A 17,014-nucleotide genomic window follows, 5' to 3' on the forward strand; every position below is an offset into this window, starting at 1 on the left:
TATACGTCGGCTAGTATTTGGCATGGGGCCCACTATGGGTTGGGGACTACTTTATCTCCTGGCGGAGTGTTACATAGGAGTGGTTGTGACGTCATTCTGGGTCCCTTCCTGGGCCGCAGGGTTGGGCGAGGCGAATGCGGGCCCAGCTCTCTTGGGGCGTGGCTCCCGATGGCTTGGCCGCGCCCATCCTACAACAGCCTTGAAGAGCGGTGGCCGCGGGTGGCTTTGGCTTGGCAAAAGAGGAGTTTATGCTGTCAGTCATTTTACTTAACTCATGACCTATTACTTAGCGCGCTTCTGCAGCCTAGTCGATCTCTGTCCGTTAGGTTTGATGTGTTTTGTTGGGAAGGGAATGTATAATTATTGTACAGATAGGGAAACTGAGGTGTGGGTATGGGAAGGGCTGGTCCAAAATCACATCCAATGAAGGGGACTCAGGAGCCAAGTACGGATGGCAGGGGTCGGGGAAATGGAGGAAGTTAATGCTTGTCCCTTAGGGTTGTATACATATTTGTTAACATTAATAGAGCTGAGGCCGGGCGCTGTGGCTCACGCCTGTAATTCCAACACTTTGGGACGCCAAGGCGGGAGAATCGCTTGATCCCAGGAGTTCCAAACCAGCCTGGGCAAAAGAGCGAGACCCCATCTCTACAAAAAAAAAAAAAAAAAATTAGCCAGGCATGGTGGTGCATGCCTATAATTCTAGTTGCTCCGGAGGCTGAGGTGGGAGGATCGCTTGAGTCTGGGAGGTTGAGGCTGCAGCGAGCCGTGATCACACCACTGCACTTCAGCCTGGGCTACGGAGCGAGACCCTGTTTTAAAAATTAAATAAATACAAGTCAACTACCTATCCTTTAAAAGTGGAGAAAGAAAAAAAAATTTAATTTAAAGTCTGCTAAAGTCTGCTGCCGTTAAGGTATGTCCTTCTTCCGGAATGCCTGAAATGTTACCTTCTGTTAATTAAGACTTTTTTAGCAGTTTGCAGTGGAAGAGCACAAGAGGGAGTAAGGCGCTCTGGTTTTTGTCCCTAAGTCTCTGTAGTTCCATAGGCTATTTTCCTTAATTGAAAGATACAAATTTTGGGGGGAAAAGTCTCAAAAACACTCCTAAACAGGCTGGGCGCGGTGGCTCACGCCTGTAATCTCAGCACTTCAGACGGCTGAGGCGGGCGGATCACCTGAGGTCGGGAGTTTGAGACCAGCCTGACCAACATGGAGAAACTCTGTCTCTACGAAAAATACAAAATTAGCGGGGTGTGGTGACTCATGCCTGTAATCCCAGCTATTCAGGAGGCTGAGGCAGGAGAATCGCTTGAAGCCGGGAGGGGGAGGTTGCGGTGAGCCGAGATCACGCCATTGCCCTCCAGCCTGGGGAACAACAGCAAAACTCTGTCTCAAAACAAACAAACAAAAAACTCCTAAGGAGAAAACCTGTTAAAAAGGAGAAAGGGGCCGGGCACGGTGGGTCACACCTGTAATACCAGCACTTGGGAGGCCGAGGCCGGTGGATCACTGGAGGTCAGGAGTTCGAGACCGTCCTGGCCAACATGGTGAAACTCTTGTCTCTACTAAAATTACAAAAATTTACTGGGCATGGTGGCACGCGCCTGTCGTCCCAGCTACTCGAGAAGCTCAGGCAGGAGAATCGCTTGAACCCCGGAGGCGGAGGTTGCCGAGATTGTACCATTGGGACAAGAGAGTAACTCCATCTCAAAAACTAAATTAAAAAAAAAAAAAAAGGACAAAGGGTGCTTTGAGCTGTTATTTGTGTGCACTTGTGTATGAGGGGATTGATCTGGTCCTTTTCTTTCTTTCTTTTTTTTTTTTTTTTTTTTTTTGAGACGGAGTCTCGCTCTGTCGCCAGGCTGGAGTGCAGTGGCCAGATCTCAGCTCACTGCAAGCTCTGCCTTCCGGGTTTACGCCATTCTCCTGCCTCAGCCTCCCGAGTAGCTGGGACTACAGGCGCCCGCCACCTCGCCCGGCTAGGTTTTTGTATTTTTTAGTAGAGACGGGGTTTCACCGGGTTAGCCAGGATGGTCTCGATCTCCTGACCTCATGATCCGCCCGTCTCGGCCTCCCAAAGTGCTGGGATTACAGGCTTGAGCCACCGCGCCTGGCCTGATCTGGTCCTTTTCTTAGGTAAAGTTTTCTTCCCTAGGTTTCCCTTTTGGGTTGAGGGAATAGAACAGGAGGCCCCTAGATAGGTTAGGACCCTCGTCCCCTGTCCCTTGCAACCAGCAAGACCAGGCCCCAGAGCAGCTCTGAAGACCTAGGTCAGCACTGGCATGATGACAGGTTGGTTTTACTATCTCTAGGCAGTTTTCCCATATGGACCCCATTCCTCAGCCCTGCAGAGGCATCTGCCCCCCATGCCAGTAGGGTAGTAGGGTCCATCCTACATCTGACTAAGTCACCTCTCCCAAGGTTGGGGTACTCAGAAGTAGCCCTACAGTACCCTCATTCCCCTTCCCACTGAGACTTAAGCCTCCTAGGAGGTAGAGGCTGCAGTGAACTATGAGTGCACCACTGCATTCTGGCTCAGGTGAGAGAGTGAGACCCTGTCTATTAAAAAGAAAAAAAAAAAAAGACTCGGCCGGGCGCGGTGGCTCAAGCCTGTAATCCCAGCACTTTGGGAGGCCGAGACGGGCGGATCACTAGGTCAGGAGATCGAGACCATCCTGGCGAACACGGTGAAACCCCGTCTCTACTAAAAAATACAAAAAACTAGCCGGGCGAGGCGGCGGGCGCCTGTAGTCCCAGCTACTCGGGAGGCTGAGGCAGGAGAATGGCGTAAACCCGGGGGGCGGAGCTTGCAGTGAGCTGAGATCCGGCCACTGCACTCCAGCCCGGGCGACAGAGCCAGACTCCGTCTCAAAAAAAAAAAAAAAAAAGACTCAACCCTAGTCTTGGCCTTTGCCACAGTATCACAAGATTGCAGAATGTCATGGTAGAGATGGAACAGCCTCATCATGAAACTGAAGAGGAGCCCAAGGCCCAGAGGGGGAAAGCTAATAGCCCAAGGTCTCATGGCTCCTTGGAAACATATCAGAACCCTCCCATCATAAAGACAAGCAGGCAAATCCTTGTATTCTGCCTGTGAATCCAGGGTTTGTTCCTCCAGAGTGTGCAGTCTAGTTCTGGTCTCAGCTTTATTTTTTTGTTTTCTCTTTAAAATTTGTTTTGTCTTTCAAAATATTGTGTATAGAAATGGGGACTAGCTATTTTGCCCAGGCTGGTCTCGAACTCTATGGCCCTAGCTTAGAGAGACTTATGGAAGCAGTGAAGGGGCTCTGGGTCAGAGGACATTAAAGTGGACCATTGAGAAAAATGTACAAGAGCCAAGAGGGAAAGAGGAGGGAAGATGCCAGGCAGTATGTGTGCTTTCCTGAGTCATGGTTTTTTGTTTTTTTTTTTTAATTTGCTTCCACAGAGCTTTATTTCCATTTGGTCCAAGGCTTGGAAGAAGGCTCCAGGGTAATTAAAAAGCTGCCTAGTGGCTGGAGAGAGAGAGGCTTAGGCAGAAGCCCTGATACTTTGGGAGGGGACTTAAGGCTCCCAGTCCTGCTTGAGGGCGGGTGAGCCTTTCCAAGAGAACCTTGCCCAGGCCAGCCTGGGGGCCGGCTACCCTGGGAAGGTTGGTCAAGTGGTCACCCATCTTGATGAGTTTCACTTCCTCATCTAAGAAGTGACTCTACAGGAAGTCACAGAGATGGAGGTCTGTGCGGGTAGAACTCAGGGCTTGAAGATCCAAAAGGGGCCTGGTTCAGATTTTTCTCCAGGGCCATGGCAGCTTCCGTGGCATTCAGGGTTTTTTTATTTTATTTTATTTTACTCACCCAGGCTGGAGTGCAGTGGCGTGATCTCAGCTCACTGCAACCTCTGCCTCCCAGATTCAAGAGATCCACCTCAGCCTCCTGAGTAGCTGGTACTACAGGCATGCGCCACCACACCTGGCTAATTTTTTTTTGTATTTTTAGTAGAGATAGGATTTCACCGTGTTGGCCAGGCTGGTCTTGAACTCCTGACCTCAACTGATCTGCCTGCCTTGGCCTCCCAAAGTGCTGGGATTACAGGCATGAGTCACCACGTCCAGCCATGTCCAGGGTCTTATCTATCTCAATTTGGGCCAGCTTCTGGATGTCCTGGAAGAGAGTGCAGCCGCTGTGCTGGTTTTGCATCTTCAAGGCACCCTTGCGCTTCTCCTCAGTCAATTCGTGGAAGAAGTGGCCCACGCCCTTCAGAGCCACATTGTCGCAGTGTAAATAGAAGCCCAGAGAGAGGCAGATAAGGAGGCCTGCATGTGCAAATTGTCCAGGTGGTTCATGGCGCCTCCACCAGGTGGAATAATTCTGAGGAATCTGGGAGCTCATGGGTTGGTAAGAAGGAGCTAACCACAAACAATGGTGTTGGGTGGACCCAGAAGCAGGAGGTGGCTGAGAAGATGGTCCCTGAGGTTGCAAGTGGAGAGGAGATTGATGGTGAGAGGCTGGAAGAGAGGAAGTCCCAGGATCTCTTCCGTCCAAACACTGTTTAAGCAAGACACAGATCTGTGGGACTGCCAAACGTGACTCCGCCGCCGAGTCATGGTATCTTAAGGAAGCAGGAGTTGTTAAATCATCTTCCACTGTAGAGAGGCAGCAGCTGAGGCTCAGAGAGGGGAAATGACTTTTCCAAGGTCATGCAGCCAGGAGGATGGAGCTAGTATATGGAACCAGGTCTGCCTCATTCCATAGTAATCATACACTTATGCTGGGTGTGATGGCTCACGCCTGTAATCCCAACACTTTGGGAGGCCGAGGCAGGAGGATCACTTGAGGTCAGGAGTTCAAGACCAGTCTGGCCAACATGGTGAAATCCCGTGTCTACCACAAAATACAAAAATTAGCCAGGCATGGTGGCGCACGCCTGTAATCCCAACTACTCGGGAGGCTGAGGCAGGAGAATTGCTTTAACCTGGGAGGTGGAGGTTGTAGTGAGTTGAGATTGCGCCACTGCACTCCCACCTGGGTGATAGAGCGATACTCCATCTCAAAAAAACAAAAACAAAAGCAAAAAAAGAAATACCTTAAGTTACTCCATGCCAGTCACCATTCTAAGTGGTTTATTTACGTTCATTTATTTATCCTCACAACCACCCTATGAACCTACAAAGTGGTTGTCATTATTATCTCCATTTTACATATGAGGAAACTGAGGCACAGAACAATAAAAGAATCTACCTAAGTAAAGAATGGAGCTAGGATTGAAAACTAAGCAATGTGTTAGGCTGGGCGCGGTGGCTAACACCTGAAATCCCAGCACTTTGGGAGGCTGAGGCAGGCAGATCACCAGAAGTCTGGAGTTCTATTGTGGGAATTGGCCAGCAATCCGCAATGCAGCGGGGCTCTCTCTTTGCTCTCAGGCAGATTGGCAGGTCGAGAAATAATAGACACACACAAGATAGTGAAAGCTGGGTCCAGGGGGAGTCACCGCCTTCTGGTCCCGCGGTGCCAACAATACAATGGATATGCCAGCAGTTATTATTAAGCTTAGTGAGGGCAGGGGTAGGTTAGTGAGGGATTTAGGGTCATTTGATTATGAGGTGAGATGGTCACATGGGGATGAAGTAATTCTTTAACATAACATCTGTATGCAGAAGTACAGTATACAGAGACAAGAATTTACAATATAGTGTGTGCATCAGTCATTTCTAACAGAGCCTTAAAACAGGAACAGCAGTAACAGTTGCAGCAAAAGTTGGTTACAAACAATTCATAGAAATAGGCCTTGACGTTTGATTTCTAACAGAACCTTGAAACAGGAACATAGTCTTTCCATAACCTATGATTAGCAAGATATTAATCAGCAGTAACAGTTGCAGCAAAAGGTGGTTACAAACAATTCATAGAAACAGGACATGAAGTTAGACAACTGGTTAGAGCAGAATTTCTCAGAAGGGAGTACGCCTTAACCCTAAAGAGGCCTAGAAGAGCCGCGGCAAGATGAGGGCATTTATAGCCCTATCTCATCCATATGGACGGGCACCCCCCATGCATCCGTTTATAGACTTTCCACAAGGGTCGCATTCCATTCCCAGAGCTATGAACATCTGCTTTTCTGGAATAGGAATCTTGGTGATGTGAAACCTCCCTGACTGCACGTCCATTCATAGGCTCTCTGCAGGGGGAAGCACATCATGCGCCATTGGCTCATTCTGGCAGTCCAACCTGGCATTGTCGTTACACAATCCTGCGCGCAATTTTGTATTTACAATAATCAGGAGCATTTCATCTTTTATTCCATAGCAATAGTTTCAGGGGGTCTCCCTACAGAGTTCGAGACCAGCTTGACCAATATGGAGAAACCCCGTCTCTGATAAAAATACAAAATTAGCCAGGTGTGGTGGTGCATGCCTATAGTACTGGCTACTCGGGAGGCTGAGGTAGGAGAATCGCTTGAAAACCCAGGAGGCGGAGGTTGTGGTAAGCTGAGATCGTGCCATTGCACTCCAGCCTGGGCAGTGATTCTTTTTGACCTTTTTAACATAATGATAGTGTAAAGACAGGAGCCTTACAACTTAGGCAAAGCATTTCACATGCAGTCCTTCTTCCATCTCCTTAAAATATGTATTTATTTTACATATAGACTTTTATACTAGCTATTGAAAAATAAAGTAGGCTCTGCTACAGTTTCCCCTGAAAATTTATAAGAAGTGTTGAGATTGTTAGAAGGTAGTTTTTAAGTACAGGTGCACTACCCTAAAAGACTTGTCCATTGTCAATAAAGTGATAGTATTTGTGAAATTATTATTCCTGTTCAGGAATACTATTTCTTTTTTTTTTTTTTTTTTTTTTTTTTGAGACGGAGTCTGGCTCTGTCACCCAGGCTGGAGTGCAGTGGCGCGATCTCGGCTCACTGCAAGCTCCGCCTCCTGGGTTTACGCCATTCTCCTGCCTCAGCCTCCCGAGTAGCTGGGACTACAGGCGCCCGCCACCTCGCCCAGCTAGTTTTTTGTATTTTTTAGTAGAGACGGGGTTTCACCGTGTTAGCCAGGATGGTCTCGATCTCCTGACCTCGTGATCCGCCCGTCTCAGCCTCCCAAAGTGCTGGGATTACAGGCTTGAGCCACCGCGCCCGGCCCAGGAATACTATTTCTTAAATCTCCTGGGAATTTGTGGCATAATAAAGCACATTCAAAGTTCTAATGTGTTTATGAGCTCATTTTCAAAATAGTAAGTTTGTCATCTTTAAAATGAACATGACTTGCTTCCTTGATTTCTGAAATGAATTAGTTGAATATTGCTGTAGAAATCTTTATCTTTCTAGAGTTTTTGGCAATTTTATTATACAACAGTTACCATTAGAGAAGGGAGAAAGGGCTTTTGGGTGTGTATTTGTAGGTACTAAGAGATTTACTAAATATAGTAGATTAGCACTGTCACACTTGTTCAAGTAGTTTCAAACGTAGAAAATTAAGTATCAGAGGCAGGTATATAGAACAATGTAGTCTTTTTTTTTTCTTCAAGTTTAAACATTTTAAATTGTGGTAGAAGCAATGTATTTAGAAGGTGAAAAACGTACCTCAGTTACATGTGGTTTGTGTTTTCTGGATTAATCTGGATTTTATAATTAGAAATAAAAATGTAAGATTTTGAATGCACTTAATAATTCCTTGAAAATAATACAAGTCAGTGTAATAGAGAAGCTTTCATATATTCAACACTGTGAGACAAAACAGCAGAGACCTTGGATTTGATAATTGATCTGATATCCTGGACAGTATTCATATGTACAGTGATAGCTGTCTTTCTTTGGGGTTTTTTTGTGTGCATATGTGTGTAGTTTTATGGTTCTGAATTGGTGACCCGTAAGTTCCATGTAGTGCTGGCACTTATTTAATAACTATTCATGATATTGTTAATAACTTGCTATAGGATTCAGGCATATATTTTTAGCATAAGAAGCCAAATACACCAGCTTGTCATTGGAGAGAATATATTAAGTGAGAAAAACATTCAGGACTCAGACCTTTAACATGTTAAAGTTAGTGCTAAACATGGTCAGACTGGGTCTGAGCCTATCCTAATATGTAACTATAAAGCTTGACTTTTGCATTGGAACTATGCTTTCATAAATAAAGGATATCCCATGGGATTGTAATCGTAATCCCAATTATAGTCTCTAAGATTGTAATTGATATTATCTGAGAAGTAATGTGACACGTTTCTTTTGTTGTTACATTAAGCTGAAAACATAATACTAATAAACAACTAACAGTTTGCTTATCACGCACATCAACTAAGGCACCTTCCCCCATGCTAAGTTTCTCCTGGATTTATGGAAGTTGGTTGTTTCCCAGTTTAAAAACTTGAACTGGTATTACCTAAGAAAACCTGAGTCCATATTGTTTTTATTTTACTTAGCTAGAATCTCATAGCGTGTTAAAGTCATATCCTTAGCCCCGTTAAAAATAACTATGTCTATGTGAGAGGAATATTGTATGTGGGAGCTGTATTAAATACTATTATAGGTGTTACAGAATCTTTAAATAAATGGACATAGACCAACCTTCCATCTAGTAGTATACGATCTACGTAGTGCATGTCAGTAGCACAAAATGCAGTCTTAGCATTAGCCTGTTTAATCTGAATAGTTTACTCAAAAGTATTTCTTTTTTTTTTTTTTTTTTTTTTTTTTTGAGACGGAGTCTTGCTCTGTAGCCCGGGCTGGAGTGCAGTGACCGGATCTCAGCTCACTGCAAGCTCCGCCTCCCGGGTTTACGCCATTCTCCTGCCTCAGCCTCCGGAGTAGCTGGGACTACAGGCGCCCGCCACCTCGCGCTGCTAGTTTTTTGTATTTTTAGTAGAGACGGGGTTTCACGGTGTTAGCCAGGATGGTCTCGATCTCCTGACCTCGTGATCCGCCCGTCTCGGCCTCCCAAAGTGCTGGGATTACAGGCTTGAGCCACCGCGCCCGGCCACTCAAAATTATTTCTTTTTTTTAAATTTTTTTTTGAGACAGAGTCTGGCTCTGTCGCCCAAGCTGAAGTGCAGTGGCCGGATCTCAGCTCACTGCAAGCTCCGCCTCTCGGGTTTACGCCATTCTCCTGCCTCAGCCTCCCGAGTAGCTGGGATTACAGGCGCCTGCCGCCTCGCCCGGCTAGTTTTTTTGTATTTTTTAGTAGAGACAGGGTTTCACCGTGTTAGCCAGGATGGTCTCGATCTCCTGACCTCGTGATCCGCCCGTCTCGGCCTCCCACAGTGCTGGGATTACAGGCTTGAGCCACCGCGCCCAGCCTCAAAAGTACTTCTTTGTGTTAATTATTCAGCCATTGTTTTTAGACCTAGTTAATAGGTCCTATTTAATTTGCTGCAACGTTTATTGAATGGTGGAGTGAAAGAACTGATGCATACTGGGAAATATCTTACCATTTTTTAAAGATAATGTTACATTAGGAAAAGAACGCTTTTAAGGAATTTATAGCAGTGATGAAATGAATTCGGTCATATCAGATACAGCAAACTGTTGATGGTATTTAAATGTGACTTCAAGTTAGTATTTCTGTATATATTATTGATTACTGGTTTGCTTTTAGATGTGTAAGTCTGTTCTGATCTACAGTTCACATATCATGTCTGGTAATAATAGAATGTTAGTGATGATCACTTGGTTGACATTGATTAAGTGCCTATGTTTTGTTTTGTTTCCTCCTCTGGATACCAAATAGGTATATGCCACTTTTTTGCTGAACTTATTTCTTGGAAGATTTGGCTGTGCTATTCAGGGTTTTTATTCTTATGTTTTTCTTCTAAACTTAAGTAGCATCCTGCTGCTACCATATTAAAGCTAAAATTTAACTTTTGTGGAAGAATCAGCTAATTCAGGTAATCCAAATATGTGTGGAAAAACATCTGGATAATTTATTGAACACATTAGCATTGTGTAGACAGCTTTGATTATTCCCATTGCATAGGTTTTTATTGTGGAATAGTCAACTTAATATAGATTCACTTTTAATTTGCATGTATAAAGTAATACTCAATACAAATTTTTCATTTATTTAAAAAAAAAAGAAAACTAAACCGTCTGGCTCTAGACTCCATACTTTTAGATTGCTGTACCATTTCTCATCATAATGCCTGACTCTTAGGTGATACTTTGTCTTCTCCCGAGTCAGGCCGGGTAGTTACTATTTTCCTATTTTACAGATGAGGAAATTGAAGCCCAGAGAGGGGAATTGACTTGCTGAAGATCACACACATTTTCTAGTGTAATAGAAAGGGCTGTGAGCTCAGGCCAGATCTCCTGAGGCAGATAATAATCACTCTAGCAGTTATTTATTTATTTATTTGTTTGCTTATTTATTTATTTATTTTTGAGACGGAGTCTCGCTCTGTCACCCAGGCTGGAGTGTAGTGGCGCAATCTCGGCTCACTGCAAGCTCTGCCTCCCGGGTTCACGCCATTCTCCTGCCTCAGCCTCCCGCGTAGCTGGGACTACAGGCGCCAGCCACCACGCCCAGCTAATTTATGTTTGTATTTTTAGTAGAGACGGGGTTTCACCGTGTTAGCCAGGATGGTCTCGATCTCCTGACCTCATGATCTACCCGCCTTGGCCTCCCAAGGTGCTGGGATTACAGACGTGAGCCACCGTGCCCGGCCTATTCATTTATTTTTGAGAGGGTGTCTCACTCTGTTGCCCAGCCTGGAGTGCAGTGGTGCGAACTCGGCTCACTGCAACCTCCACTTCCTGGGTACAAGTGATTTTCCTGCCTCAGCCTCCCAAGTAGCTGGGACTACAGGTGCACGCCACCAAGCCCAGCTAATTTTTTTTTGTTTTTTTTTTGAGGCGGAGTCTCGCTCTGTCGCCCAGGCTGGAGTGCAGTGGTGCAATGCCGGCTCACTGCAAGCTCCGCCTCCTGGGTCCATGCCATTCTCCTGCCTCAGCCTTCCAAGTAGCTGTGACTACAGGCACTGGCCACCACACCCGGCTAATTTTTTGTATTTTTTTTTTTTTTTAGTAGAGATGGGATTTCACCGTGTTAGCCAGAATGGTCTCGATCTCCTGACCTCGTGATCCACCCGCCTTGGCCTCCCAGAGTGCTGGGATTACAGGCATAAGCCACCCCACGCCCGGCTAATTTTTTTGTATTTTTAGTAGAGACTGGGTTTCACCATGTTGGTCAGGCTGGTCTTGAACTCCTGACCTCAGGTGATCTGCCCACCTTGGCCTCCCAAAGTGCTGGGATTACAGGAGTGAGCCACTGCGCCCGGCCACTGGCAGATTGTTTGTTTGTTTTTGGCTTTTTTGTTTTTTCTTTGAGACAGGGTCTCGCTCTGTCACCCAGGCTGGAATGCAGTGGTGCAAACATGGGTCGCTACAACCACTGCCTACCAGGCTTAAACAATCCTCCCATCTCAGCCTCCCAGGCAGCTGGGACCACAGGTACGTGCCATTACACCCAGCTAAATTGTTTTGTACTTTTTGTAGAGATGGGTTTTCCCCATATTACCCAGGCTGGGTGAATGTTTACTGAGCACTTACCAAGTATCAGGGGCGGCATTCAGTGTTTTGTATGCATTTTTATTTTTATTTTGAGACAGGATCTGGCTCTGTTGCCCAGGCTGGAGTGCAGTGGCAGATCTTGGCTCACTGCAACCGGTCCTCCCAAGCTCAAGTGATCCTTCTACTTCAGCCTCCCGAGCAGCTGGGACTCTAGGTGCATACCACCACACCTGGCTAATTTTTGTATATGTTTTTGGTAGAGGTGGGGTTTCACCATGTTTCCCAGGCTGGTCTTTTTCTTTTCTGAGATGGAGTCTTATTCTGTAGCCCAGACTGGAGTGCAGTGGTGCAGTCTCGGCTCACTGCAGCCTCCGCCTCTCAGGCTCAGGTGATTCTCCTGCCTCAGCCTTCAAGTAGCTGGGATTACAGGCACACACCACCATGTCCGGCTAATTTGTATTTTTAGTAGAGACAGGGTTTCGCTATGTTGGCCAGGCTAGTCTCCTGACCTCAGGTGATCCACCTACCTCGGCCTCCCAAAGTGCAGGGATTACAGATGTGAGCTACCTTGCCCAGCCCTATGTGCATTTTTAAACTGCAGTCACAACCACCGGAGATATTAGATACTCTCTGCATTCCCATGTTACAGATGAGGAACCTGAGGCCCAAGGGCAGTGACTGTCTGAGGTCATATGCTTGATCACCAGCAGAGGTAGGATTCAAACCCTGGCTTGCTGACTCCCAGTCCAATGCTCCTCATGTTGCACCAGATACCCCAGAAGGACAGCGGGTTTGAAAGTAGGCAGCCAGCAGGTGGGTCCGAGGGTTCATCTCTACCTTCCCTCTTCATGCCACTGCTGTTGATGGGTTTAGCTAAACCTGTTTTTTTTTTTTTTTTTTTTTTTTTTTTTTTGAGACAGAGTCTCACGCTGTTGCCCAGGCTGGAGTGCAGTGGCGCGATCTCGGCTCACTGCAAGCTCCGCCTCCCGGGTTCCCGCCATTCTCCTGCCTCAGCCTCCTGAGTAGCTGGGACTACAGGCGCCCGCCACCGCGCCCGGCTAATTTTTTGTATTTTTAGTAGAGACGGGGTTTCACTGTGGTCTCGATCTCCTGACCTTGTGATCCGCCCGCCTCGGCCTCCCAAAGTGCTGGGATTACAGGCTTGAGCCACCGCGCCCGGCCAACGAAACCTGTTTTTAAAAACCTATTTATAGCTTAAGACTGTACCACCACGTGGGATAATGAGTCCCTTAAGTTGACTCCCCATGGTGTAAATTAAGATTTCCTTTTATTTGTCCTAAATCTTTCTCTTTCAGACTTGGAGGGAGATGGGGTAGTGAGGAAAGGCACTAGGACCAGAATACTTGGATTTAGAAAATTGGCTGAAGGGCTGGGCAGGGTGGCTCACGCCTGTAACCCCAGCACTTTGAGAGGCCAAGGTGGGTGGATCACCCGAGGTCAGGAGTTTGAGACCAGCCTGGCCAACATGGTGAAACCTCATCTCTACTAAAAATACAAAAATTAGCTGGGCATGGTGGCGGGCGCCTGTAATCCCAGTTACTCGGGAGTCTGAGGCAGGAGAATTGCTGGAACTGGGGAGGCGGAGGTTGCAGTGAGCCAAGATTGTACCACTGCACTCCAGCCTGGCAACAGAGCAAGACTCTGTCTAAAAGAAAAAAAAGAAAGAAAAAGAAAAAAGAAAGAATATAGGCTGAAGTCCAAATAGCGTTTGACTATTTGTATATGTTGGTAATTCCTGACACCAGGCAGCAGGCAACATGTATGGAAACATCTCGTCTGATCATTACAAAGACATAAAGGGGTAGGCAGGGCTTGGATTTTCATCTCCTTTAATCTGTTTTGTTTCCTGTGGTATCCCCAACATTGAGCACATTTTGGAGATACAGGTAGATACAAGATAGCTATGTGTTGTATGAATGAACCAATGAACCCTCATTTTATAGACAAGGAAATAAAGATCCAGAATATCAGGGGTCTAGCCAGGAAAACAATACTTCTGCCAGATGATTCCAAAGAGGGAATTTAGGCCAGGTGAAGTGATTCATGCCTGTAATCTCAGCGCTTTGGGAGGCCAGGGTGAGAGGATCACTTGAGGTCAGAGGTTTGAGACCAGCCTAGGCAACATAGTGAGACCCTTGTCTGTACAAAAAAATATATATTTTTTTAATTAGCTAGGCATGGTGGCATGTGCCCATGGTACTAACTACTGGGGAGGCTGTGGTGGGAGGAGAGCTTGAGCCCAGGAGTTTGAGGCTGCAGTGAGCTATGACTGTGCCGTTGCACTCCAGCCTGAGCCACAGAGCAAGGCCCTGTCTCTGTCTCTAAACACACACACACACAAAACACAACACAGAGAGGGAATTTAATGTGGAGAATTACTACAGAGTTGTTTTATGGGTAGCAATAGCAACCAGGGGAAGTTGAGGCAAACCTGAGATTAGCAACTTCCTGAAGCTGCCACCTCGCCCAGGGCTGGAGGTATTCATATCAAGGGAGGAGGTGGCATTACTGGAGACCAGCAACTGGGGACACCCTGAGAGAAGCTGGAATCACAGCAGGTCTGTCTAGCAGGAGCTGAACCATGAAGGAGTCACTGTAACTGCTAACGTTCCCCACACCCCGTCCTTCCCGAAGACGAGAGAGACGGAGGAGAATGACCCTAGCTTCTGCCTTCTTTCTCTCCAGTCTCTCACCAGGACTTTCCATTGGCCCATCCTAGCCAAAAGCCAGTTGGCAAGGGAGTCCAGGAAACACGGTTTGCAGGGATTAGCCTCTGCTGTACGGAGCAGAGCAGAAGGGCAGAGAATGGATTTGAGACAAACAGAAAAATTACCTGGCCCAAATAATCCCATGCCTAGGAAGGATTGCATTACGTATGCGTTGTCAGACAGTGCCCCTCCCCCAAGTCCGTGTGACCTTTTTAGTCTATCTTTCCATGTCGGGCTTAAGCATCACCTCTTCTAGGAAGCCTTCTTCCCAGCAAAGCTGGTATTTCCCTTCATCGCATCCCCCTAGCATGCTCTGCCTACGTCTGTCACAGAACACACACCACCGTGAGATGCTGCCAGTTACCCTCCAGGCTCCTCGATGGACAGAGCCTCCCAAAGCCAGTCCTGAGTCTGATTTGTTTCTCTGCTGGGCAGAAAATGATTGTTGAATGAGTCAGCTGTTGGAAGGATAACATGGGGCAAGGAACTCTAGAGTCAGACCAAACTGAGGGTGCACGAGTCTCAGTTTCCACATCTGTAAAACGGGAACTTTGAGGAGTAAAGGGAGAATGTGTGGCAGTGCAGTTAAGCTCATAGGCTCTGGAATCAGACCATCTGCAGTCAACCCCCAGCTCCACTTGTAGTTACTTAACTCTCTACTCTTCTGTTTCTCTCTTATAAACTAGGGATGATATTAATATTTTATGTGGTATCTGTGAGGATTAAATTAAACTGTGTGGAAAGCAGTGCAAGTGCTTAATAAATGTGCCTAGTATCATTATATGTGGTGTCTAGTCACATGCCTGAACATTGCATAGGTAAGAGGGTATATATCAAACAGGGACCTCTCTTTCTCCCTTTCTTTCCTTTCTTTCTTTCTTTCTTTCTTTCTTTCTTTCTTTCTTTCTTTCTTTCTTTCTTTCTTTCCCTTCCTCCCTCCCTTCCTCCCTCCCTCCCTCCCTCCCTTCTTTCTTTCTTTCTTTCTTTCTTTCTTTCTTTCTTTCTTTCTTTCTTTCTTTCTTTCTTTCTCTTTCTTTCTTTCTTTCTCTTTCTTTCTTTCTCTCTCTCTTTCTCTCTTTCTTTCTTTCTTTTCTTTCTTTTCTTTCTTTCTCTCTCTCTCTCTCTCTCTCTCTCTCGCTCTCTCTCTCCTTTCTTTGATGGAGTCTTGCTCTTGTCACCCAGGATGGAGTGCAATGGCATGATTACAGGCACAACCCACCATGCCTGGCCTTTAATTTTTAATTAAAGAAAGGGAGACGTGAGGGTTTCACTGTGTTACCCAGGCTGGTCTCAAACTCCTGGCCTCAAGCAGTCCTCCAACCTTGGCCTCTCGAAGTGCTGGGATTACAGGTGTGAGCCACTACACCTGACCAGGATCTTGTCTTTCTTGTTGACCACTGTAGCCCCATTACCAAGCATAGTCACTGAAACATAGTAGGTGCTTAGTCAATCTTTGGGGTGTTTTTTTTTTATGACAGGGTCTTGGTCTGTCACCCTGGCTAGGGTACAGTGGTACGAATATGGCTCAGTGTAGCCTTGACATCCTGAGCTCAAGTGGTCCTTCTACCTCAGCCACCCCTGCTCCCAAGTAGCTGAGACCATAGGCTTGCACCACCAGAATATTTTTTTAAATTTTTATTTTGTAGAGACGAGGTCTCACCATGTTACCTAGGCTGGTCTCTAACTCATGGACTCAGGCGATCTGCCTGCCTCAGTCCCCCCAAGTGCTGGGATTACAGATGTATGCCACCACCCCTGGCCTCAATCAATCTTTTCTGGGCCATAGAACAATGGCTGAGCTTCATTTGATAACACTGGTCTGCCTGTGAGTCCAGTGTCTGGTTCTGTGACCTTCCCGTCTGTCCCAGGCACTACAGAGGATGTTCGGCCTACACCACCAGCCCAACCCTGGCACTGAGGCCTCTCACACAGGTCAAAGGACCATCCTGGGATTAAAGGTGGGCACTTTGGGGCCTGTGAGGAGGGGGCATGCATGGAAGGAGACAAGGGTCTGGAGCAAAGGACTAGCAAAGGAATCTAACACTTATTGAGCACCTACTGTGTGCCAAGTGCTGTGCACACTTTATTGCATTTCATCCTTACAGCAGCCTGCAAAGCACAGATCATTACCCCACTTCAGAGGTGCTGAAATGTGAGTTCCAGGGGTGAAGACACTCACCCAAGGTTGTGCAGAAATGAAGGAGCACAGCTGGATTTGAACTCCGGACTGTCTGACTCAACCCCCTGTTCTTTTTTCTTTTTTTGAGGCAGAGTCTCGCTCTGTCTCCCAGCCTGGAGTACAGTGGCAAGATCTTGGCTCACTGCAACCTCCACCTCCTGGGTTCAAGCAAGCACATCCAGCTTATTTTTGCATTTTTAGTAGAGACAGGGTTTCACCACGTTAGCCAGGCTGGTCTCGAACTCCTGACCTCAAGTGATCCACCTGCCTAGGCCTCCCAAAGTGCTAGGATTGCAGGTATGGACCACTATGCCTGCCCTCCCTATTCTTTTCACTGTACCCAAGCTGCCTCCCAGAGGAAGGAGGAGGCAGGGGAATGGAAGCTGAGCCTCAAGCCACACGGGAAGCCATGAGAGCCAATGCTGAGGCCAGGCTCAGGCAGAGTGACAGCTTGAGACCATGACTTTGACAGCTGTGCCGAGGCTGGCCTGAAAGCAAGTGACTGGGGAAGACGAACTGTGATTATCAAGACAAGGGATAGCCAGGGGCTGCAGCAGGGCGCTGAGGAGGTGCTGGTCCCAAACAGAATGCCCTTGAGCCCCGACTCCAACAGAACAAGCTCC

General features: G+C 46.9%; 1 protein-coding gene across 1 annotated transcript in view; it reads left to right on the forward strand.

Annotated features, from left to right (window-relative positions):
* CD40 (CD40 molecule) overlaps nt 1-17,014 on the forward strand; it is a 245,777-nt gene that overhangs the window by 81,269 nt on the left and 147,494 nt on the right. The gene's annotated exons all lie outside the window — the stretch shown is intronic.

This window comes from Macaca mulatta, chromosome 10, assembly GCF_049350105.2.
Source record: "Macaca mulatta isolate MMU2019108-1 chromosome 10, T2T-MMU8v2.0, whole genome shotgun sequence".
NCBI classification, from domain to species: Eukaryota; Metazoa; Chordata; class Mammalia; order Primates; family Cercopithecidae; genus Macaca; species Macaca mulatta.